The sequence below is a fragment of the Manis javanica genome, chromosome X, assembly GCF_040802235.1.
Source record: "Manis javanica isolate MJ-LG chromosome X, MJ_LKY, whole genome shotgun sequence".
Taxonomy (NCBI): domain Eukaryota; kingdom Metazoa; phylum Chordata; class Mammalia; order Pholidota; family Manidae; genus Manis; species Manis javanica.
Window position 1 is genome coordinate 66,348,727 of NC_133174.1, and position 26,504 is coordinate 66,375,230.

General features: G+C 43.9%; 2 long non-coding RNA genes across 4 annotated transcripts; one reads left to right on the forward strand and one right to left on the reverse strand.

Moving 5' to 3' along the window:
- Positions 1–2,507: 2,507 nt before the first annotated feature.
- On the forward strand, positions 2,508–21,385 carry LOC140847341 (uncharacterized). Its single transcript, XR_012127337.1, has 2 exons — positions 2,508–2,615; positions 20,792–21,385. It is a non-coding gene; the product is annotated as an uncharacterized lncRNA (long non-coding RNA).
- On the reverse strand, positions 4,992–25,934 carry LOC140847342 (uncharacterized). Of its 3 annotated transcripts, none has more exons than XR_012127339.1 (3): positions 25,471–25,934; positions 7,142–11,504; positions 4,992–6,777 (listed from the first exon to the last, which is right to left on the reverse strand). It is a non-coding gene; the product is annotated as an uncharacterized lncRNA (long non-coding RNA). The 3 variants fall into 3 exon arrangements; XR_012127340.1 differs by lacking the exon at positions 25,471–25,934 and adding an exon at positions 25,071–25,283; XR_012127338.1 differs by lacking the exon at positions 25,471–25,934 and having other exon boundaries at positions 7,142–12,153.
- Positions 25,935–26,504: the final 570 nt, after the last annotated feature.

Sequence of the window (26,504 nt, forward strand, 5' to 3'; positions counted from 1 at the left end):
GAGTTCCCAGCAGCCTTACCAGGTGAGTAAGGAAGGTCACTTCCTGGCAGGTGCAGGAACCTCAGGAAGAGAGGAATTCCCCCAAATCTACAGGTACTGCAGGCACAAGCTGATGGCAAGTCTGGCTTGGCTTTCTGGCCTCAAGAAGCCCTTAAAAGTTCAATCTGAAATTCCTTGCAAAAAAGTTCCAGCAAAGCACATTTAAAAGATCCCATGTAATCAATTACTCTTCTTGCTGCACTTATGCAAATAATCAAGCGAACTGTTAATTATTTTCTTAATCTGGCTACTTCTAGTAAAAATGAGGGTGATTTTAGAGAAAAGTATTGTTTCAATAATGCAGTCTTATCTATACTAAATCCTAATACTAGTCATTGTGATGTAAACTCGATCCAGACTTCTAGTTTCCCCATGATACCTGGCTATGATTCTCAATTAGACTCTTCATATTTCTAGTTCTCATATTCAGCCATGCATTCTTAATCTTCTCAAGTTTGTCCTTCCAAAATGGAAAATCCAACTCCAGATGTTGCTACTTAACCTAATAACAATTTGTTCTATCTTGCCTAGAAGCCACAAAACTGCAAATAGTAATAGAAATGAATGAAACCCAGAAGAGAAGCGCCAACCTTCCGAGGCCCTCTCAACTGACCGGTGATGGAGACCTAGCTGCACCCTTTTACTGTGCCCCCTCTCAGCATGAAGCAGCCAGAGCGGTCGTTGCCCCCTTTCCCTAGCAGCAGCTAGTCTCCATCTGTAGAGGGGGAATGAGACAGGGACCATAGGCTTAAAATAAGGTGAGAGCCTCTGAAAAAAGCAAGGCAGGATATTTGCAGTCAGAGCAATAAAAATAGATGCTAGGAAACCCCCCTACTACTTAAACTATGTTGAACATTAAGCTCTAAAATCATTCTTCAGTGAGATCAGTTAATGTTCCCCAGATAAAGAAGAGTAGCATATGTTTTATTATGCTAATCATTTGTAATCATGTATAAGATTCATTTTAGCATACTATAAGGCCCAGGCCTATGTGCAGTCTTTCCTCCTTCAGATCTGAGGAGGTAATTTTGCAAACTGAGCAACTAATTTAGCATGCAGACCCAGCAGTAGATGGCATAGTGAAAGGCAGGATTCTTTAGCTAATAGACAATACCTCAGCCCACCTTGGGAGCTGAACAGGCAGCCTTTTGATATGCTTATTATGGGTCTCAGATCAGGCACGCTGGAGCAGGAGTAAGAAAACAGGTCTTCACAGAAACATAGATTATAAAAAGGGAGACTTTATTTTAGCCGGCCAGCGTCAGCCAAGGAGCAAGCTCTTCAAGTGCAGCCCCGAGCCTCTGTTACATCTTTTTAAGCATTTTTACCGCATCCTGCTTAGTTTTTGCAACTTTTCCACCTTCGCAAGCTCTATTCCTTGTTCAATGCTCTGGGGGCTTAAGCATCCTGTTTTTCTCACTTGCTGCAGGAAAAGTGTGATACTGCTGGTCTCTAACAAAGCAATGTACAGAAGCAAAAATAGCATGGAGTTAGTTGAACATTCTGTTTCTCATGGGATTTATATCTTTTCCTTTAGTTTCTCAGAAGTTGGTACATGACTAGGGTCTGGGGTTAACTTTACAGAGAGCTTTGTGTCCTATTTTTATGTCTGAAATTGCTTCAGCCCCTCACATTCCCCCCTCTCCTTGCAACAGAGTCAAACCATTGACTCTTCAGTTTTTTGTTTGTTTTTTTTTTGGCTTGGTAATGTTCTTTAATGAAAAGTAGCTTTACTGCCACTAGTCTTTTCTGAATACAACTCATGAGGCAATTCATAACACAGGGCCCTATAGTAACTACAAGCAGGAGGAAAGCAAGGGGACCTGCAAGGGCTGTCAGGAGGGTTGTTAGCCAAGGGGACTATGAGAACAGGCCCTGATACCAGTTTGCTGTTGCTTCCCTCTGAACCTCTTACTTTGAGGTTCTGTCTCACCATAGCCAAGGTATCTTGAATAATGCCTGATTTGTCTGCATAGAAGCAGCAGGTTTCACTTAATGCCATGCAAAGTCCCTCTTGTTTCATAAAGAGGAGGTCCAGCCCTCTCCTTATTTTGCAAGACTACCTCTGCTAGGGAGTCTACAGCTGACTCTAACTGATAGACTGAGCTCTCTAACATCTCTAGATCGTTATCTACTTGATTACTGAGCACTTTGAAATTGGCATTATTTACAACAAAAGAAGCAGTCCCTACTGCTACTGATCCTGCTATTCTCAGCCCAACTAGGAGGGTCACTAGGATGCGGGCTGCTCTTTTTGTTCTAAGAGAATATATTAAGCCCACGTGTTCTCTACCAGCTTCCCTGTTATAAACTGGAGGGAGGATGTGAACCGAAATACAGAGCTGGGGTGCCCTTAGGTCTCTTACACTAGCTGTTATTAATTGCTCAAACAAGGGGTTAATCTGCTGGTACAAGCAAACCACGTGGCAGACCCGCTAACCAGGAAGTTAACTTTTTCACTAGAAGCCCGGGAAGTGTAGTTTAGAGTAGTTTCACAGAGTTTCTGAAGACAGGGATTTTTGGCTGAATATGAATAGGAATGGATGCAAAACCCTGTGCCTTGCACATCTCCCAAGGTAAGCAAGGGGTCCAATCCCCATGGGCAGAGACCTCTGTCCCTGATCTCATCTAGACTAAAAAGGAGAATGTTTTCTTCTTTTTTTTTTTCTTGTATTAGAAAGTACCTTTTTTTTTTTTTTAGATAATTATTTTTTATTGAAGGGTAGTTGACATGCAGTATTACATTAGTTTCAGGTGTACAACACAGTGATTCAACATTTATATACATGGTAATTCTAGGTACCAGCTATCACCATACCAAGTTGTCACAATATTTTGACTATATTCCTTATGCTATACATTACATCCCGGTTACTTACTTATTTTACAATAGGAAGTGTGTACTTTATTTTATTTATCTATTTATTTGTTATTTTTTGTGTGTGAGGGCATCTCTCCTATTTTTTTGATCAAATGGTTGTTAACAACAATAAAATTCTGTATAGGGGACTCAATGCTCAATGTAAAATCAATCCACCCCAAGCCTAATTTTCGTCAGTCTCCAATCTTCTGAAGCATAACGAACAAGTTCTTACATGGAGAACAAATTCTTACATAGTGAATAAGTTACATGGTGAATAGTACAAGGGCAGTCATCACAGAAACTTTCGGTTTTAATCATGCATTATGAACTATAAACAGTCACTTCAAATATGAATATTCGTTTGATTTTTATACTTGATTTATATGTGGATACCATATTTCTCTCTTTATTATTATTATTTTTAATAAAATGCTGAAGTGGTAGGTAGATGCAAGATAAAGGTAGAAAACATAGTTTGGTATTGTAAGAGAGCAAATGTAGATGATCAGGTGTGTGCCTGTAGACTATGTGTTAATCCAAGCTAGACAAGGGCAATAAAACGTCCACGGATGCAGCAGATTTCCCTCAGAACGGGGGGGGGGGGTAGGGGGTTCTAAGCCTCACCTCTGTTGATCCCCAATTCCTCACCTGGTGGCCCCCCTGTGACTGTGCCTGTCTTAGGTTGTTCCTCCCTTGAGGAATCTTACCCATCTCTGGCTAACCAGTCATCTTCCGGGGCCATACAGGGAAATGTAAAGTTGGTGAGAGAGAAGCCTTATTGTTTGAAAAGCTTAGTTTTTTACTTCTTTGCATATTTATGCCCTGTGGCTTCTATGCCCAGCATTTGTCTTGAGGTATCTTTACCACTTGGAAGAATTGTGATATTCGATATGAGGCACGAATTCTATTTATGGGTTGTAATTAGGAAGGAAGAAGAAAAGCTATAGAAGTAGCAGGAGGAAGAAAACATGGGGAGATTGATTATTTCTTTGACATATCTTCTTGTAGAGTATCTTCAGCATGTATAGGTTTTAAACTACTAATTAAATCGGGCACACACATTAACATAACAGGAATACAGTTACATAACCAAAGCATACTTATAATTACCAGCGATCTCCAGTGAAACCAAGAAAACCAGTTAGGCACCTTAGGCATTTGTGAAAACTTATCTATGATATGATGGATATTGTCCAACTGAACTTGAATAGTCTGAGAGAAATCAGACAAATTAAAACAACCCATTCCTGTGAACTGTTCACATCCCGTATGTTCTTTTAACCTTTGCCTACACTTTTATATGCCCTTTATACCATTGTGTAGAACTCATTGGAGGTCACCACACAGGAACTGTTTTTTGTGTTTTTTTTATATCATTAATCTATACTTACATGATGAATATTATGTTTACTAGGCTCTCCCCTATACCAGGTCCCCCCATAAACCCCATTACAGTCACTGTCCATCAGCATAGCAAAGTGTTGTAGAGTCACTACTTGTCTTCTTTGTGTTGTACAGCCCTCCCCTTTCTCCCACCCCCCATGCATGCTAATCTTAATACCCTCCTTCTTCCTCCCCCCCCTTATCCCTCCCTACACACCCATCCTCCCCAGTCCCTTACCCTTTTGTACCTGTTAGTCCATTCTTGAGTTCTGTGATTGTGCTGCTATTTTGTTCCTTCAGTTTTTCCTTTGTTCCTATACTCCACAGATGAGTGAAATCATTTGGTATTTCTCTTTCTCCACTTGGCTTATTTCGCTGAGCATAATACCCTCCAGCTCCGTCCATGTTGCTACAAATGGTAGGATTTGCCCTTTTCTTTTTTTTTTTAGTATTCTTTTTTTTTTATATAAGTATTTTTTATTGAAGGGTAGTTGACACACAGTATTACATTAGTTTCAGGTGTACAACACAGTGATTCAACATTTATATACATGATAATTCTAGGTACCAGCTATCACCATACCAAGTTGTTACAATATTTTGACTATATTCCTTATCCTATACATTATATCCCGGTTACTTATTTATTTTACAATTGGAAGGGTGTACTTTTTTTTTTTTTTTTTTTTTGGTGAGGGCATCTCGCATATTTATTTATTTATTTATTTATTTATTTATTTATTTTATCGAGGGGTAGTTGACACACAGTATTACATTAGTTTCAGGTGTACAACACAGTGATTCAACATTTATATACATAATTCTAGGTACCAGCTATCACCATACGAAGTTGTTACAATATTTTGACTATATTCCTTATGCTATACATTACATCCTGGTTACTTATTTATTTTACAATTGGAAGTGTGTACTTTTTTTTTTTTTTTTTTGTGAGGGCATCTCTGATATTTATTGATCAAATGGTTGTTAACCACAATAAAATTCTGTATAGCGGGGTCAATGCTCAATGCACAATCAATAATCTACCCCAAGCTTAATTGTCGTCAGTCTCTAATCTTCTGAAGCATAACGAACAAGTTCTTACATGGAGAACAAATTCTTACATAGTGAATAAGTTACATGGTGAACATTACAAGGGCAGTCATCACAGAAGCTTTTGATTTTGATCATGCATTATGAACTATAAACAGTCAGTTCAAATATGAATATTCATTTGTTTTTTATACTTGATTTATATGTGGATACCACATTTCTCTCTTTATTATTATTATTTTTAATAAAATGCTGAAGTGGTAGGTAGATACAAGATAAAGGTAGAAAACACAGTTTAGTGTTGTAAGAGAGCAAATGTAGATGATCAGGTGTGTGCCTGCAGACTATGTGTTAATACAAGCTAGACAAGGGCAATAAAACATCCACGGATGCAGAAGATTTCTCTCAGAATAGGAGGAGGGAGATTCTAAGCCTCACCTCTGTTGATCCCCATTTTCTCACCTGATGGCCCCCCTGCGACTGTGCCTGCCTTAGGTTGTTCCTCCTTTGAGGAATCTTACCCGTCTCTGGCTAACCAGTCATCTTCTGGGGCCATACAGGGAATGTTAAGTTGGTAAGTGAGAGAGAAGCCTTATTGTTTGAAAAGGTTAGCTTTTCACTTCTTTGCATATTTTATGTCCTGTGGCTTCTATGCCCAGCATTTGTTTTGAGGTGTCTTTACCACTTGGAAGAATTATGATACTCGGTAAATTCTATATGAGGCACGAATTCTACTTAAGGTTTATAATTAGGAAGGAAGAAGAAAAGCTATAGAAGTAGCAGGAGGAAGAAAACATGGGAAGATTGATTATTTCTTTGACATATCTTCTTGTAGAGTAACTTCAGCATGTATAGGTTTTAAACTACTAATTAAATTGCACACACACATTAACATAATAGGAGTACAGTTACATAACCAAAGCATATCTATAATTACCAGCCATCTCCAGTGAAACCAAGAAAACCAGTTAGGCACCTTAGGCATTTGTGAAAACTTATCATTGATATGGTGGATATTGTCCACCTGAACTTGAACAGTCTGAGAGAAATCAGACAAATTAAAACAACCCATTCCTGTGAACTGTTCACATCCCATATGTTCTTTTAACAGTAAATAGTCTGTAGTTGTAAGATTTTGGAGTGCTACAATTTGCACTTCTCCTAATTCTTGGTTGAGTTCCAACAGTTTAGATCCAGTCAAATTTGTTGTTTTGCTGTATGCACAGCCCGGCTTAAATATCTCCTTCTTCATTCCCATGGCAAGTCCAGGAACTGGTGGGATGAGTGCATCTACACCTGTAGCAGTACATGGATCTTTGTTGGGGTTTTTTAATGGTCATCTTCTGGCATGAGTCTTCCTGAGAGTGCTGATGTTGGAAGTTCTTTTTCATATCGTATCTTAGTTCATTTTCGGGGTAGCCAAATTAGGCTTTGATCCTCTGTATAAACACAAACAGACCCTTTGCCTACACTTTTATATGCCCTTTATATCATTGTGTAGAACACATTGGAGGTCACCACACAGGAACTGCTTTTTTTTTAATCATAAATCTATACTTACATGATGAATATTTTGTTTAGTAGGCTCCCCCCTATAACAGATCCCCCCTATATACCCCTTTACAGTCACTGTCCGTCAGCATAGCAAACTGTTGTAGAGTCACTACATGTCTTCTCTGTGTTGTACAGCCCTCCCCTTTCTCCCACACCCCCATGCATGCTAATATTAATACCCCCCTTTTTCTCCCCCTCCCTTACCCCTCCCTACCCACCCATCCTCCCAAGTCCCTTTCCCTTTGGTACCTGTTAGTCCATTCTTGAGTTCTGTGATTGTGCTGCTATTTTGTTTCTTCAGTTTTTCCTTTGTTCTTATACTCCACAGATGAGTGAAATCATTTGGTATTTCTCTTTCTCCACTTGGCTTGTTTCACTGAGCATAATACCCTCCAGCTCCATCCATGTTGCTGCAAATGGTAGGATTTGCCCTTTTCTTATGGCTGAGTAGTATTCCATTGTGTATATGTACCACATCTCCTTTATCCATTCATCTATCGATGGACATTTAGGTTGCTTCCAATTCTTGGCTATTGTAAATAGTGCTGCGATAAACATAGGGGTGCATTGGTCTTTCTCATACTTGATTGCTGCATTCTTAGGGTAAATTCCTAGGAGTGCAATTCCTGGGTCAAATGGTAAGTCTATTTTGAGCATTTTGATGTACCTCCATACTGCTTTCCACAATGGTTGAACTAATTTGCATTCCCACCAGCAGTGTAGGAGGGTTCCCCTTTCTCCACAGCATTGCCAACATTTGTTGTTGTTTGTCTTTTGGATGGCAGCCATCCTTACTGGTATGAGGTGATACCTCATTGTAGTTTTAATTTGCATTTCTCTGATAATTAGCGATGTGGAGCATCTTTTCATGTGTCTCTTGACCATCTCTATTTCTTTTTTAGAGAACTGTCTGTTCAGTTCTTCTGCCCATTTTTTAATTGGGTTATTTGTTTTTTGTTTGTTGAGGCGTGTGAGCTCTTTATATATTCTGGACGTCAAGCCTTTATCGGATCTGTTATTTTCAAATATATTCTCCCATACTGTAGGGTTACTTTTTGTTCTATTGATGGTGTCTTTCGCTGTACAGGAGCTTTTCAGCTTAATGTAGTCCCACTTGCTCATTTTTGCTGTTGTTTTCCTTGCCCTGGGAGATATGTTCAAGAAGAGGTCACTCATGTTTATGTCTAAGAGGTTTTTATCTATGTTTTTTTCCAAGAGTTTAATGGTTTCATGACTTACATTCAGGTCTTTGATCCATTTTGAGTTTTACTTTTGTATATGGGGTTAGACAATGGTTCAGTTTCATTCTCCTACATGTAGCTGTCCAGTTTTGCCAGCACCATCTGTTGAAGAGACTGTCATTTCACCATTGTATGTCCATGGCTCCTTTATCAAATATTAATTGACCATATATGTCTGGGTTAATGTCTGGATTCTCTAGTCTGTTCCATTGGTCTGTGGCTCTGTTTTTGTGCCAGTACCAAATTGTCTTCATTACTATGGCTTTATAGTAGAGCTTGAAGTTGGGGAGTGAGATCCCCCCTACTTTATTCTTCTTTCTCAGGATTGCTTTGGCTATTCGGGGTCTTTAGTGTTTCCAAATGAATTTTTTAATTATTTGTTCCAGTTCATTGAAGAATGTTGCTGGTAGTTTCATAAGGATTGCATCAAATCTGTATATTGCTTTGGGCAGGATAGCCATTTTGACGATATTAATTCTTCCTAGCCACGAGCATGGGATGAGTTTCCATCTGTTAATGTCCCCTTTAGTTTCTCTTAAGAGTGACTTGTAGTTTTCAGAGTATAAGTCTTTCACTTCTTTGGTTAGGTTTATTCCTAGGTATTTTTTTTTTTTTGATGAAGGTTTTCTTCTTTTCCCAGGGTCGCATTTGCGGCTAGACTAACATAATAAAGAGGTTTTGGATTTACGCAGAACTAGCAATCATTTGTCAAATTGACAGTGGATTAAATTACTAATCTGTAGTCTGGCTCTAGCATCTTGCGTATCTGGTCCGGGGGTCTTGTAGTTGTCATTAACAGGCTGGTGTCAGGAGGTTCTTTTAAGCTAATATTTCCACTTGATGGCTCAGTGTGGGGCTTTGGCACTGGGGTGGGGAGTTGCAGTGTTCTTCTCGTCAGAAGGGGCACTGGATTTAACAGGGGTACCTCTCCGGGGGGCCCGCAGGGTTCAGAAGCTGGGGTATTTGAACTCTTTGTATAGTGAACTCGGTTCTTGGGTCCTGGCCCCTTATATATAGCCAGAGCCTCCATGTCTTTCCTGTCCCCCAATCCTTTCCCACCCTATAAGGGTCCTAATTTTTAACTTTAAATTTTAGTGGGTTCATCTTTCTAGCTGTATCAAGGTCAAGGAGGCTGTCTCAAGACAAGGAAATATAGGGGTCATGGTCTGTCCAGGGGGCTATGGTTTCACATCCCCAATTTGCACAATGATAGTGTCCATTTCCCTAACAGTGGGCCCCCTGATTTGCTAGGTAACCATAAATAATCCCACCTTTGGAATGCTCTTTGAAAAGCCTTGTCATCCTTATTCTTAGGATACTTATAAGTGGATAGTTCTGGCCATAGTTCAAAGAGATCAAATCTAAAAACTGGGGGGTCACTTCCTGTAAAACTAACAATATTCTTTCCCAAGGCTGTATTGATTAAATTCCATGAGTAATTTCCTGGCCAGTGGGGGTACTGGGTGGCAAGACTGGGAGCAGGTAGAGCTTCTAAAAACTATATTAAAATAATACATCTTGAGTTTTTGGTTTTCCTTTCGAGTCTTATCTTTAGTGGGTCTTGGTTGGGCGGTGGCTTCAACACTGTCCAAGTAGTGGAGTTTTCCTCCCCCTCTCTAGCCAGCTTCAACTGTGTGTGGTGGATCTATGGTTTTACACCAGCAACCTTCACAGCTGTGGAGGTTGTCAAGATGACTGGGTAAGGTCTTTTCCACCGGGCCCCCAGTACCTCAGTCTTATGTCGTTTTACCCACACAAGGTCTCCCGGCTGGAACGAGTGTGGTTCTGGAAGATCCTTTCCCTGTATGGCAGCCTTCACCAGTGAGTGGATTTGGTCTTGCACTCTTTGTAGGGCCTGTGAGGACTGCATAATTTCTTGATTAGAGATTTCTGTAGCTTTTTCCAAGCCTACACGAGGGAGGATAGGAGGGGGTCGACCAAACAGAATCTCAAAAGGGGTGAGCTTTAAAATATATGGGGTGCATCTTACCCGGAGAAATGCTAAGGGGAGGAGCTGTACCCACCCTTCGCCAGTTTCCAAAGTTAACTTAATAAGAGTCTCTTTCAGGGTCTGATTCATCCTTTCAACCTGGCTTGAACTTTGGGGCCTGTAAGCACACTGAAGTTTCCATGGGACATTCAGGGCACTAACAACTCCTTGGGTCAGTGGTGACACAAAAGTCGGTCTGTTATCAGACCCCATAGGCAGAGGCAACCTGAACCGGGGGACTATTTCATTTAGAAGCTTATTCACAGTCACTTGGGCTGTTTCTGTCTTTGTTGGGAAAGCCTCTACTTACCCAGAGAAGGTATTTACAAAAACTAACAAATATTTGTACCCATATTATCTAGGTTTTATCTTAGTGAAATCTACTTCTCAATGTCGCCCCAGGGATTCTCCTCTCTCCCTATTTCCCTGTACTTGTGTAACCTGTCGGGAGGGATTTACTTGTTGACAGACAATGCAACTTTCTCCTATTTCATGCCCCGGGGACCTAGAAGTCTTTCTGAACTAAGTCTATTATTTTATTTTTACTCAAATGGGTGCTACTGTGTATCTGTTTCAGCAAGTCCTTTCTCAGCACAGCAGGGAGCATAACTCTCCCATCAGGGTGGATCATCCAGTCTTCACTGTTTTCTTTTGCCCCATACTCTGCAACAAACTCTAAGTCTTTTCTATTATAATGTGGCTTCTCTTGCAACATGGGTGGTGGCAAGGTCATAATTAATTCTGAGATTTTTTTTTCAGGGCCACTTCTCTGGCTGCCAGGTCAGCTGCATGGTTTCCCCTTGCCTCAGGCGAATTTCCTTTTTGATGTCCTGGACAGTGCATTATGGCCAGTCTCTTAGGCAGCCAAATTGCCTTTAAGAGTTCTAAGATCTGGGGCTTGTTTACAGTGAAGTCATGGGTTATGCTGAGATACTCTTGCAGAACACTCATTCTAGGACAAGTTGCTCCTGGCCTTTTGACTTTTAGCTGATCTCACTGAAGATGTCTATATACCTAGTCTGCTATCTTTACCCTGGAGAATCAGTGTGCTCTTCACTTTCATAATGCTGAACACAGTTTTGATAGGAACTTTACATTGTTGCATTGCTTTGACTGTAAATATCTTGTCATGCTTTTTCCAGAGGCCCTCACTCTACTCTGTCTAAGCCCATGGTTCTTGTCTCATTTTCCCCTCTGAAGATAGAGACTGTAGCTGCTGCTAGGAAAAGGGGGCGATGACCGCTCTGACTGCTTCATGCTGAGAAGGGGCTCAGTAAAGGGTGCAGTTAGGTCTCCATCAATGGTCAGTTGAGAGGGCTTCAGAAGATGGGCACTTCTATTTCAGGTTCCATTTCTGTTACTATTTGTAGTTTTATGGCTTCTAGGCAAGATAGAACACATTGTGTTATTAGGTTAAATAGCAATATCTGGAGTTGAATTTTTCATTCTGGAAAGACAAACTTCATGAGATTAAGAATGCATGGTTGAATACAAGAACTAGAAATAGTAAAACTTTAAGTGAAATCGTGGGAGAAAACTAACACATTTGGAGAATAATAGATATTTTGGGGAAACTAGAATTCTGGATCTAGTTTATGCCTCAATGACTAGTATTAATATTTAGTATAGATAAAGGCTGCATTATTGAAACAACACTTTTCTCTAACACCACCCTCATTTTTGTTAGAAGTAACCAGATTAAGAAAATGATTAACACTTGGCTTGATAATTTGTATAAGTGCATTAAGAAGAGCAATTGATTGTATAGGCTTTTTTTTGAGAGGGCATCTCTCATATTCATTGATCAAATGGTTGTTAACAACAATAAAATTCTGTATGGGGGGTCAATGCTCAATGCACAATCATTAATCCATCTCAAGTATATAGGCTTTTTTAAAAATGTGCTTTGCTGGAACTTTTTATAAGGTGTTTCAGAATGAACTTGTAAAGGCCTCTTGAGGCCAGAAAGACAAGCCAGACTTGCCATCAGGTTGTACCTGCAGTACCTGTACATTTGGGTGAATTCCTCTCTTCTTGAGGTCTTCAAGACGTGCTGAGGTTCCTGCACCTGCCAGGAAGTGACCTTCCTTACTCACCTGGTAAGGCTGCTGGGAACCTGTAAGCAAGGTACCAGGCCAGTTCTTCTAAGGGGCTTTGTTGGCTTTATAAATTCAACCTGTTCCTTAAAGCTGTCTGTTCACATCTGAGTCTACACATGTGTCTCTCAGGTATAACATTCCAGTCAAAGCCTTGGTAATATAACCAGTGCTTTTAATTGGTCCTCTTACAAGGAAAGCAGATTCTTATTGAACTTATGCAAATAAACATACTGCTATGAAATATAAAAATAGTCACTGAGAGTTTTTAAATTCCGGAGGGATCAGGTAGAGAGAAAGATAAAGTTTCAATTCTGCTTATAAAGACAGTCATTTAATAAACTGTTGTCAGCTTTAGAGAAAAAGCTTAAAACACTCTAAGAGCAACATTTGAAACAAAAAGCCACGAAATCATCTTCCTTAGTTTACTTAATCCTATGTAACCAATACTTGTTCTGCTGAAATCTAGTTCTTTACAGTGTAGGAGTAATAAAACAGTGACTATAAATGAAAAGAAGACTTACAAATGACAATGGCTAAGATCTGATGAGAGCTTACTGTAAGACAGTTGACATAAGGAAATTGGGATACTACTGTAACAAAAAAACATTCAGTAACAAAGTTTAGCATCATTCTCTTTGACAGCGATTTACAGGTAATTAAGCAGATAATTATATATCAGATAAATAAGCTAAATTAGCTAAATACTTTCCTAAATGAGAAAAAAAATTCCTCTGACCTGTTCCAGGGGCCCTCTGGAACATATCAGAGTTAACTAGAGGTAAAAGCACCTTTTTGAATTTGATTTTGGGAAGTTGTCAGAAGAAAGTTTCTTTGGCACTTGCTTAAATAGGATTATAGGTTGCTGGGAAGCAATACTTATCTATTTAACCAGAATGACAACAAAAATACTTCTAAGACAAATACAGAAGGTTACAGTTAGGCAAAGTTTAGCTTTTAGTCTTCTTAATATTAAGATCTCATTTTTAAAATTACTCAGACAACTCATTGAGACTTTAAGCGTGAGAAACTGCTTTGATAAAACAGAGAACCCTTTGCAATCTTTCAACATTAAGAGCAGACTGTTTAAGAAAACTTTGTCCTTGTAACTGAAAACAAAATTCTAATTTTGCTATATACTTGATATCAAGACTTATTTGCTTTAATTTTATATAGCATGACCATATCAATTCTTATACAAATTTTCTACAGCTTCCTTTTTACATTCAGAGTTCTTTCTCTTTAAATACACAGCTGTACTTTAGAACAAAGTTACATTCTTTTATCAAAAGACACATTCTTTAGCATAGAGAAATGTTTTCCTTATTAGTTGAAGTAGGTTTATTAGAACTTAAAACCAATAGGAACTCTAATTTTCAGTGAACACTGAGAAGTAGGCTATTGCAAACTGTTACACTAGCATTCTTTACATTGACAAACATGAACATTTTATCATTTTTGGAAATGTGCTTTACAGCACAATTTCTCATTAGGCATAAAATATGTCTATATAACTTAGCAAACTTTAAGAATTTTGGTTACTACAAAAATTCTCAGGCTGTTTGCATATATATACACTGTTATACATTAATACAGTATTATTATTATTAAGATGTTTATTTGCTACACTTAGTTTACTCATTCTTAACAACTATGATAGATCACTTACAAGACCTTTACTGAATATTAGACAAACTCAAGCCCCTAAGAATTTTATTCTTGAAAGATTTAGCAGAAAACATCAACTTAAATGACTTTAGGTAAACTTAGGCAGCTGATAACCATAAGGACATGCCCATTTCAGTTTAACTTAAATGTAGCATTAATGCTTAATATCTTTTATTAGAATTTTTGGAAAGTTTTAGAATGCCCACATTTTACAAGCACTTGTCTTTAAATCAATTTTTAATAATACTACCCGGAAGTAGAAAAATATTCTTCTTTTACACATTTAGATACACAAACATACAGATTAAGACATAATGACTACAGTTAACAATACTTCTCAAAAAAGAACATATAAAAGATACACTATACCGCTTGCGCATATCAGGTGGCCACAACAGAGAACCAGACAGATGGGGAGTGAAGGGCCCCCACCAGTAAGATGGCAAACTTCCGGTTTCTCTTCGGGGTCCTTAGTTCCCGTCAGCACCACCTGAAGCCCAATCACCTCTCGCCCCCCTCCCAATCCCAGCACCTAGCCAACAGCCACCAGCCCCATAGAAGTGACACCCCAATCAATTCATGTCCCTTCCTATATAACCCAGCACCTTTCCCTAATAAAGCAGAATTCTCCAGTGAATTGCTGCTGTGTGTCGCTCCTTTCCTTTCATTGGTGCCGAAACCCGGGAGATGGGACACCCCAACTGGGCCCCATCTTCCCCCCAACACCAGCAGCAGCTTGCCCTCGTCCTCTTTTTCCGGCGCTGGCTCATCACACAAACCACTCCTCTCTGGCCTTTAGGTAAGTTTTCCCCCCGGAGTGGGCCACTCTTCCCCGAGCTATCGCAGTGCCATTGACCATGATTGTCCGGCAAGGACCTGACGCTCAGGGATGAGGAGGGAACTCTCCCCACCTCAGGCATTCACGGCTGCGGCAGACCCTCAGGCCCCTCCTCCGACAGTCATAAACGCATTCACCATCCCTTCCATCAGTGCTGAAACTTTTTAAGCAAAATTTCCCGAGGGTAGGCCACTCTTCTCCGAGCTATCGCAGTGCCATTGACCGTGATTGTCCAGCAAGGCCCTGACGCTCGGGGACGAGGAGGGAACTCTCCCCGCCTCAGGCCTTCACGGCTGCGGCGGACCCTCAGGCCCCTCCTCCGATAGCCATAATTCCCCGCCTCAGGCCTTCACAGCTGCGGCAGGCTCTCAGGCCCCCCCCTCCAACAGCCATAAACGAGGTGACTCTTTTGCGGATGAGAACGCTCCCTTTCCCCCCACTCCTCCTTCTCCGTCCACCGAAATCTGTCTGCCGAAAACTCCTCGCTAGGTACCTCGTGACTCCGGCAAACTGCCTTTTTAGGGAAGTCTGAGTGACAACCCACATTTCCTAAGAAATTCTAACTCGTATACGAGTTTCCGCAGACCACCAAGGATCATCAGGGACGTCCTTTGTCTCCTTGCGGTCTGCTTCCAGTCCGAGGATCTCCGCTCATCTTCCCCTGTTTGTCTCCTTCTCTGTCCTTTAGCCATGGGAGCCTCCTCATCCCTCCCTGAAAGTTCACCTCTTGAATGCCTGCTTAAGCATCTGGCTACCCTCTCCCTGATGCCTGATATAAAACCAAAACTTCTCCGTAAATATTGCTCCCAAGATTGGCCGACATACCCCCTAGACAATAACAACCAATAGCCAGCAGGGGGATCTCTTGATCCTAACATCACTCGCGATCTTTTTAACTACTGCCAGCGCCTGAAAAAATGGAAGGAGATTCCCTATGTCGAAGCTTTCCGCCTCCTCCTACCCCGCCCCCTCCCAAGTTCCCCTGGCCTGCAAGCCGCTGCCCCTGCAGAAGCCTCCCGTTCACTCCTTTCCTCTTCTTCTCCTACAACAGCCCTTCTCCCTTCCTCCCCCACCATCTCCTCCCCCATCTCACCTTCTCCGCCTTCATCCCCCGCAGATTAAGCCTGAGCCTTTCAGCCCCCCATTTAACTAGGTCCCAGGGGCCTCCTCCGTCTTTGCCCTCATCACCTGTTTCTCCCCTGTTAGGGACCACCTTTGTCTTCTCACATGTTTGTAGGGAGAATGGGAAAGCACCTTCACCCATGTCTGAATGCAGCATGGGAAAGCACGAGTTAGAGATCAACCGGTGCAGTCCTTAGAAGTTATCTGTCCACAAAAACATTTCTTGCCAAGACTCCTCACTCTGAAAATAGGGAGACCTTGAAGATGTGTAGAAACACCGCCCCTGCTTCTAGATATGCCCTTACCCCACTTGCAGATGTGGCAAGAATGGAGAACAAAGAACATTCTGTTTGCACATTCCATAAGCAATTAACTGGAGCCCTGCTGTAGCTCAGTTAGTAGAGCATGGGACTCTTAACCTCAGAGTCATGAGTTCAAGCCCAACTAAAGCTGCAGAGGTAAGCAGCTGGGCTGCTAGCTGGCGACACGTGGGTCCGATTCTATCTTTCTTTATTTTCTTTGACCCCCTTCCGCACTTCAGGACCTGCTTGACTAGGCGCGTCTAGACCGCGTCACTCCCATAGAGACTGAGCCAGAACCCTTCAGTCCCCCTCAGACTCGTCCTGAGGGCCTCCCAAAATTATCGCCCCCCTCTGGGAGGTAGCACGATTCGAAGGCATCGTGCGCATTCACATCCCTTTCTCCTTAGGAGATTTAGCCCAACTAGAGAAACGCCACTGATCCCACGACATACATCATGGAGTTTCAATGGACCCTCCAGTTTTACAGCCTCACACACCATGACATTTACATGCTCCTGGCCAATACTCTCCTCCCTGAAGAGCGTAGATGAGTTTGGGACTTCGCCCAAATGTACACAACCGAAACCCACAGGACTGACCACACCTATCCCCCTGGCCCCACTGCTGTCCCTGAACAAGACCCACACTGAGATTATAACACGGCCATGGGTCTCCGCTCTCAAGATATTTTTGCCTCCTGCTTAATAGCAGGTCTGAAAAAGGAAGCTCGTAAAGTAGTCAATTTTCAAAAGCTCTAAGACATAATTCAAAAGAGAGACGAAACCCCCTCTGAGTTCTTAGACAGACTCACTCAAGCGCTATTACAGTATACCAGCCTAGACCCAGAAACACCTGAAGGAAGACATGTCCTTATGACATACTTCCTAGCTCAAAGCTACCCCGACATTAAAGCTAAACTCAAAAAGTTAGAACAGGGCCCCACTACCCCACAGACTGAGATCCTAACAGTGGCCTTGAAAGTCTTCCATAACCGGGAGGAGGAGAAAGAATGCCGTGAACAAAAGGCTGATCAGACCAATTTCAGATGATGGCCCAGCTGATAAAACCACAACCTGGGCGCCCCTCTACAGACAAGACCCCCCCCCCCCCGGAGCTTGTTTCAAGTGCAGAAAAGAGGGACATTGGACAAGGGCGTGCCCCTCCCCCAAATCTCCGACCACCCCATGCCCCAGATGCCACAAAAAGGGCCACTGGGGGTCTGATTGCCCAACCACCAGAAGGGGAGGCTGGACGAACAACCCCCATCCTAAGCCTGCCGTAGTGGGGCTGGCAGAAGAAGATTGACATGGCCAGGGGGCTTCTCGCCCGACCATTTCCATCACCAAACAGGACCCCAGGGTTACTTTAACAGTAGACAGTCGCCCCATCTCCTTCCTCCTAGATACAGGAGCCACCTTCTCAGACTTGCGAGAATACCGGGGCCCTACCACGCCAGCCATTACTCCCATAGTCGGGGTAGGAGATAAACAGATTTTCCCATTAAAACACCACCCCCTTTTATGCACAATCCTAGACAATCCCATACCTTTCTCCCAATCCTTCCTGGTTATGCCTCAGTGTCCCATCCCTTTACTAGGACGAGACATCCTTTCCCTGCTCCACGTTTCCATATCTATATCCACTCCCACAGCCCCCAGTACTCCCTTTCTGCTGGCCCTCATAGCCGACGACCCCCCTCTACCCAATGAAAGCTCCGGTACCACCCTCATACACCCTGTAAATCCCAAAGTTTGGGACATTACAAGCCCCTCCGTGGCCTTATGTCCCCCTGCCTCTATCAAATAACATGACCCCTCTCAGTATATCTGTCAGGCCCAATACCCCCTAACCACTTCAGCCCTCATAGGCCTCCAACCCATCATTCAAGATCTCTTAAACAAAAATTACCTCAGACCCACTCACTCCCCATTTAATACCCCCATATTAGCTGTTAAAAAAACAACGGATCTTACTGCCTCATCCAAGACCTTCACCTCATCAACTTAGCCGTTGTCCCTATCCATCCCTTAGTTCTAAATCCATACAGCCTTTTATCGCAGACCCCTGCCTCAGCATCCCACTTCTCAGTCCTAGATCTCAAGGACCCATTTTTCTATCCCTGTAGATCCCTGCTCCCAAGATTTTATCACCTTCACCTGGACAGACCCATACACAAGACATTCTGAACAACTCACTTGGACAGTTTTGCCACAAAGCTTCCAAGATAGTCCCCATATTTTTAGACAGGTCCTAGCTCAGGACCTCAAACAGTTTCATCATGATCACTCCAAGTCCACCTTATTACAATACATGGACAATCTTCTACTCTGCAGACTCTCGTGAGAACAGTCTCAACTTGACACTGTCTCTCTACTTAACCTCCTAGCTTCCAGAAGTTACCGAGTATCCCCCATCAAAGCTCAAATCTCTTCCCCTCCTGTCACTTACCTTAGATTCCTTCTATCTCAACAAAGAAAGTCCATTACTTAGACAGAAAATGGCTCTTCTCTGACCTGCCCATTCCCAAAACCAAGACAGAAATCCTTTCCTTTCTAGGCCTGGCTAGATATTTTAGAGCATAGATCCCTAACTTCTCCCTGTTGGCAAGACCTCTATACGACCTCAGCAAGAGCCCCCCTAAAAAAACCATTATCCTCCTCACCATGACACTCCTTCATTAAGCTCCGTCAAGACTTTGTGGAAGCCCCAGCTCTCCATCTACCTGATTTGTCGAAGCCCTTCTCATTATACATTCATGAGAGGTCCAGTCAAGCTCTAGGAGTCCTAAGCCAATATTATGGCCCATCGTTTGCCCCAGTAGCTTATCTCTCCAAGCAATTAGACCACACAGTTCAGGGATGGGCCCCCTGCCTACGAGCATTAGCCGCTAGACAGCTCTTGCAGAAAGAAGCTCATAAACTGACATTCAGGGCACCCCTTACCATTCTGTCCCCACATCACCTAAAAGGTCTCTTAACCTACAAAACTTTACAGACTCTCCCTCCCTCCAGACTCCTGACCTTACTGTCCTCTTTCCTCCAAAATCCCGTGCACCCCCTTTGCCATCCATACCTGAATCATGACTTTTTCCTCCTTTACTGCTCTCTCGCTTTTTTCCTCATTCTTATTGTTTTCCCCGCCACCCCAGCCTCCTTTGTATGACAATTCAAAGTCAGACAGACTTACACACAGCATCAAACAAAAGTTACTGCCCTCATTGTCACACCAGACTGCCCTCTGAAAAGCTGCTCTGAGACTTTACACCTCCACTTTCCTCCCTCCACCGAAGTGTTCACTAGCAGCTACCCTTATTCTCCCTACCTCTGCTTCCTCTATGACCAAAAACAAGCCTATTGCCGGCGATAGCCAGACACTTACAGGAGATGTCCCTACTCGTCTTGTGCCATTCACTACATAAATAACTTCCAGTACCCACAGTATTACTCCTCCAACCGTTTCACGAAATATCCCAACGGCTCATTCTCCTTATCAATCCCAGATCCCTGGGACTCTCGATGGGCCCCCGGAGTCAAAGCCTCAGTTTACTACGGGTTTTCCTCGACCCCCACAGTACCCTTCATATCTCTCGAAAGTATGTTCCCTCTCATTCCCAGATCTCTGAAGTAGCATCAGATAGCAGACATTCTGAAAAAGTCATTATCCAAACTCCTGACGGCGCCTCTTCATTTTCTTATCCCTGCCCCTCTTCCCATTTCTCCTACTCTTCATTACAGCTCATTCAGGACACCACCATCTTTCTCAACCACACCCTTAACACTGCCAATTGTTTCTTGTGTGCATCACTACAGCGCCCACTGCTGGCCGCCGTGCCCCTTAATATTTCCAACTACTCCTTCCATGCAGAAAGACAACCCCTCTGCCCCCTGGCAGACATACCCCTATGGGAACCAGAATACGCAGATAATCTCACCATCCACCACTGTGTAGGCCCAACTCCACCCCCCTCCATCGCACTTCACTGCCTCTCTATCTACACCCCTACCTCCGGCTCTAGACATTTACGCAACCGGGACACTTCTTTTGGTGTAATGGCAGTCTTTTCAACTCACTGCGTCTCAACTCCGATACACCCTGCATTCTCGTCACCCTAATCCCACAGCTTACACTTGACAGCATGGCAGAGTTTCTTGAGCTTCAACCTCCCTTGCCCTCGAGCACAAAAAGAGCTGCTTTCCTTCCCATCATGGTCGGTATCTCTTTGATCACCTCAGCCATTGGAGCAGGGTTTTCGGGAGAAGCCTTGGGTCACTCTCTATGGGCATTTAGAGATCTCAACGCCAAACTTGAGGGAGCCCTGACATCCACAGCCGATTCTCTAGCCTCTCTCCAAAGACAGGTCACTTCACTAGCTAACGTCACCCTTCAAAACTTCTGCTATTACATCAATGAATCCGGCATTGTAGAAACTGACATTACCAAACTCACCGACCTTGCCTCCAGTCTCCACTCTGCTTTCAATTCCAATCCATTCTCGTCTATACTAACAAACCCCCTCCTCACCTGGCTCTGGCCCATCGCAGGCCCCATAATAATCACTCTTCTCGCCTGTCTCTTCTTACCCTGTATAATAAAGTTCACCAAATGCCAAGTCAGAAAAATCTCTAATCAAGCTTTCAACCAGCTTTTATTCAGGAACTCCCAGCTTCTGGCCACAGAAGATCCCTCACCCTCACGTGACCTCCTCACCACACGCTGAGATGGACCCCTCTCTCCACTGGAAACTGTTCCTGGAAACAATGGCCACAGACGCCTGGCTCCTGACACCCATATCCTCTTGGCACCATTGGAATCAACAGGTCCTCGACCTATGGTTACAGGGAACCTTCATTGATTTCCAACCTGAAGAAGTCCACATCTACTCGTCCTTACTGTGGGGAGTCCTATCAACCCTTTCCTCCCGGTCCTCAAGCCCTCACTCCCTTCTCCGCCCCCGTTCAGCAGGAAGCAGCCAGAGAGAAAGCAACGTCACAACCCCATAGAGGAGAAAGGGGGGAATGAAGGGCCCCCACCAGTAAGATGGGAAACTTCCGGTTTGTCTTCGGGGGTCCTCGGTTCCCGCTGGTGCCACCTGAAGCCCAGTCACCTCTCACCTCCCTCCCAATCCCAGCACCTAGCCAACAGCCACCAGTCCCGTAGAAGTGACACCTCAATCAATTCATGCCCCTTCCTATGTAACCCAGCACCTTTCCATAATAAAGCGGAATTCTCCGGTGAATTGCTGCTGTGTGTCGCTCCTTTCCTTTCAGGGAGGGCAACGTCTCACCTCTACCCCTGACTTGGGGAGTAATGCTGCATCCAGTCTCCCCGTTGAGTCAAACGAGTGCTCAAACCAAAACCAGTACCAGAACCAGAACCAGACTCACCTTCTGAGGATTTCCAGATGGCTCCTTAGAAACTCTGACAGTTGATGACGCGCTGATACCCGTGTGCCCATGGGTGGTCAGCGATCTCAAGGTCTCAAAAGAACTGCTCAACAATCGTGCCAATTCCGGACGAGCCCCCAAATGTTATGGGTCTCAGATCAGGCACGCTGGAGCAGGAGTAAGGAAACAGGTCTTCACAGAAACATAGATTATAAAAAGGAAGACTTTGTTTTAGCCAGCCGGCGTCTGCCAAGGAGCAAGCTCTCCAAGTGCAGCCCCAAGCCTCTGTTACAACATCTTTTTAAGCATTTTTACTGCATCCTGCTTAGTTTTTGCAACTTTTCCGCCTTCGCCTCAATTCAGCAAGCTCTAATCCTTGTTCAATGCTTGGGGGGCTTAAGCATCGTGTTTTGCCCACCTGCTGCAGGAAACGTGTGGTACTGCTGTTCTCTAACAAAGCGATGTACAGAAGCAAAAATAGCGTGGAGTTAGTTGAACATCCTGTTTCTCATGGGATTTATATCTTTTCCTTTAGTTTCTCAGAAGTTGGTACGTGACTAGGGTCTGGGGCTAACTTTACAGAGAGCTTTGTGTCCTATTTTTATGTCTGAAATTGCTTCAGCCCCTCACATGCTGTCAGACCAAGACGCCGGTAGTCCAGAGAAAAATCAAGGCAGGAAATTCCTTATGTTACGTTAATTTTTAATATTCAGAGAACACTTAATAAGTCTTTCCCCAAGGCTTTAGAGATAGTTCCCACGTTTTTGAACAGGCTCTAACACAAGACCTCAAATCCCTTACTCTCTCGAGCTCCCCCCTCCTTCAATATGTAGATGATCTCCTCCTGTGCAGTCCCTCCCTACAAACCTCTCAACAGGATACTATTCTCCTTTTAAACTTTTCTCTCAGAACACAGCTATCGAGTTTCACCCTCCAAACTTCAGCTGTCCACCGCTCAGTTCACATACCTGAGAGTTCAGCTCTTCCAGCGCTACAAGGCCATTACCATAGACAGGAAAAAACTTCTCCAAACCATGCCCATTCCAAACACTAAGCAACACCATCCCTAACTCCCTAATAGCAAAGACCATACACTGCAATCCTTTCCACGCCAACTGCAGTTAAACTCCAGGGTCTTCTCCATTAGATACACAACTCCCACCTTAAGCCATTTGTCTCAGCTTATTCCCCTCCCACCAAATTCCGCGCAGGTTCCTACTCCTCCACCCTGAAGGACCTCTTACTCTCCACATTTTGTGCTGCTCATCTCCACTTCCACTCATCACTGAAGAAGTTTCTGCCCACACAGAGTCCTAAGACCTCCCTTACAACCGCCATGCGTCATGCTTCAGGGTTATTAACCCTGGTCTCAACACTTACTCTCTCACCAGACCTATCTTCCCAATGCCAGCCCTTTCTTCTCTTTCAGACTGTCCAAAAGATTTCACCATCAAGGATTCCCTTTGCCCTACAGGTTGCTTTTCTGCCTACACATAGTTCACCAAAGAATGCTATTAATTCAGCCACCCTATGTAAACATAGCCATCAGCCCAAATGCAAAAAATTTCTAACCAAACCTTGTTAGGGTCCAGAAACTCAGGGTTTTCCCGAGAGAACAAAGCACACAGGCATGGAGATATAAGTACAGGCAAAATCTTTATTCAGCCAGCAAGCTGGGGTCGACAGCACCTCCCCTGACACGCAGGCCGAGTCCGAGCTGCTGACCCCCAGGCAACTTTAGGTATTGCTTATATAGGATTTTCATAGCCGTTACACCGAAGCCCGTGCATTTCTACAACCAATAATTTTAGAACACATTCTATATTGTAACCTTTTAGGGAACACTCCAGTTGCCTGACCTCTTCAATTGTTATCTCTTGCTTACCCAAGCATGTCTATGTGACTTATCACAGATCACGCCCCCAGGCTGTTACCCACTTCTAGTTATCTAACTTAAAGCAGGCGCATTTCTAAGCTTAGCCTCGGGTTGTTTATTCAAAACTGGGTGGCCCATGCTTTAGGCAGTTAGGTTAAATGTTATTAGTCCTTTTTCCTGACTCTTGATGCCCTCTGCCCTCCTTTACAACCTTTAACCAGCTTATATGACAGGACTACCAACCCCTCTCCAAAATCGATGATCCTTATTGAACCTGGAAGATGTCTTTGCCACTTCAGACCAAGGGCTCATCTGAGGACCGCCCCAATCAATACAAAAATGAACTTCAACACCCCTAATCAGCAGGAAGCAGTTACTGAAGACTGACCTTCACCCCTTCCCAAATCCTCTACCACTTATAAAACAGAAAAGGGAGGAATATAAGAATATAGTAATTTATCCTCCATTTACCCCATGGTCCCATGCACATAAGCCAGTGAGAATTATGCCTGGACTTGTCTGGGGCTTACCTGGACTTGCCCCACCTTATCTCTAAACATCCCGACCCTTCCCCAAGGCAAAAGCCAAGCGGATCCGCCACAATAAAAGGCACAACTCTCTGTACCATGCTGCTGCTCCCTCTCTCTCTGGGGGCAGCCACTTTCTCTTTCAGATAATAAAATCTCTTGCATGGGCCCCTGTCTCCTGAGTCATTCTGGGTAAGGAGGGTCGCAGCAAGATACCCTTTCAATCAATATTGCCAAAGGGTTGTTATTTAATGCTGCCAAAAATATTTGCTTTTTCCCACCTGAATCAGAAGATATTTACAAGAATCTTCTTTCTGTAGCTCTGTAGTGAAAGATTGGTCAAATTGGAAACTGATACTGAAAGCTTGATAGGAATTTTTTAAGGCCCTAGAAACAGAAATTCCAACATAAGTGGATGGGTGTGTCAGCCCCTTTATATTAAGGTGGTATTATCCAATTCTTCCGACTGTCCCTGTTTTGCAAACCTAGTCATTACAGGACCACAGGTGTGGTCAATTCATACTCCAGCAGTCCTTTTACCAGTTCCAAAACCTCTCCGATTTATTTCAAAACCTTGTAGGTGTTGTAAAATTCTGGCCTGAATGAAACAAAAATCCCAAGAGGAACTTGCTTTTTTTGTGCCTTTGAGATGTAAATGTATACCTTGAGTTTCAAAAGGGGAAAGGCCACTTTAGATAAACACAAATATTAATCTTCTCCACAATTAGGAAAAGCTTTAGTTATCTAGGCCGGGTACCCTAACTTATTCTATCTGAAGGGTCCCCACCAGTAAGATGGCAAACTTCCAGCTTCTCTTTGGGGTCCTCAGTTCCCGCCGGCACCACCTGAAGCCCAATCACCTCTCGCCCCCCTCCCAACCCCAGCACCTAGCCAACAGCCACCAGCCCCGTAGAAGTGACACCTAAATTAATTCATGCCCCTTCCTATATAACCCAGCACCTTTCCCTAATAAAGCGGAACTCTCTGGTGAATTGCTGCTATGTGTCGCTCCTTTCCTTTCATTGGTGCCAAAACCCGGGAGACGGGACACCCCAACTGGGCCCCATCTTCCCCCCGAGACCAGCAGCAGCTTGCCCTTGTCCTCTTTTTCCGGCCCTGGCTCATCACACTCACCACTCCTCTCTGGCCTTTAGGTAAGTTTTCCCCCCGGAGTGCGCCACTCTTCCCCAAGCTATCGCAGAGCCGTTGACCATGATTGTCTGGCAAGGCCCTGACGCTCGGGGATGAGGAGGGAACTCTCCCCGCCTCAGGCATTCACGGCTGCGGCGGACCCTCAGGCCCCTCCTCCAACAGCCATAAATCCCTGCCTCAAGCCTTTACGGCTACGGTGGACACTCAGGCCCCTCCTCCGAGAGTCATAAATCCCCACCTCAGGCCTTCACGGCTGCGGCTGACTCTCAGGCACACCCCTCCAACAGCCATAAACAAGGTGACTCCTTTGCGGATGAGAACGCTCCCTTTTCCCCCCCTCCTCCTTCTGCTCCGTACGCCGAAAACGCGTAACGCTAGGTACCTCGTGACTCCAGCACTCTGCCTTCTTAGGGAAGTCTGGGTGACGACCCACACTTCCTAAGAAATTCCGACTCGTATACGAGTTTCCGCAGACCACCAAGGATCATCGGGGACGCCCTTTGTCTCCTTGTGCTCTGCTTCCAGTCCGAGGATCTCTGTTCGTCTTCCCCTGTTTGTCTCCTTCTCTGTCCTTTAGCCATGGGAGCCTCCTCATCCCTCCCTGAATGTTCACCTCTTGAATGCCTGCTTAAGCATCTGGCTACCCTCTCCCTGATGCCTGATATAAAACCAAAACTTCTCCGTAAATATTGCTCCCAAGATTGGCCGACATACCCCCTAGACAATAACAACCAATGGCCTGCAGGGGGAACTCTTGATCCTAACATCACTCGCGATCTTTTTAACTACTGCCAGCGCCTGAAAAAATGGAAGGAGATTCCCTATATCGAAGCTTTCCACCTTCTCCTCTCCCTACCCACTCCCAAGTTCTCCTAGCCTGCAAGCCGCCGCCCCCGCAGAAGCCTCCTGTTCACTCCCTTCCCCTTCTTCTCCTACAATAGCCCTTCTCCCTTCCTCCCCAACCATCTCCTCCCCAATCTCACCTCCTCCACCTTCATTCCCTGCAGATTAAGCCTGAGCCTTTCAGCCCCCCTTTAACTAGGTCCCAGGGGCCTCCTCCATCTTTGCCCTCATCACCTGTTTCTCCCCTGTTAGGGACCGCCTTTGTCTTCTCACATGTTTGTAGAAAGAATGGGAAAGCACCTCCCCCCCATGTCTGAACGCAGCATGGGATAGCACAAGCTAAACAAAAAATGGTGCAGTCCTTAGAAGTTATCTGTCCACAAAAACATATCTTGCCAAGACTCCTCACTCTGAAAATAGGGAGACCTTAAAGATGTGTAGAAACACCGCCCCTGCTTCTAGCTATGCCCTTCCCCCACTTGCCGATGTGGCAGGAATGGAGAACAAAGAACATTCTGTTTATGCATTCCATAAGCAATTAACTAGAGCCCTGCTGTAGCTCAGTAGAGCATG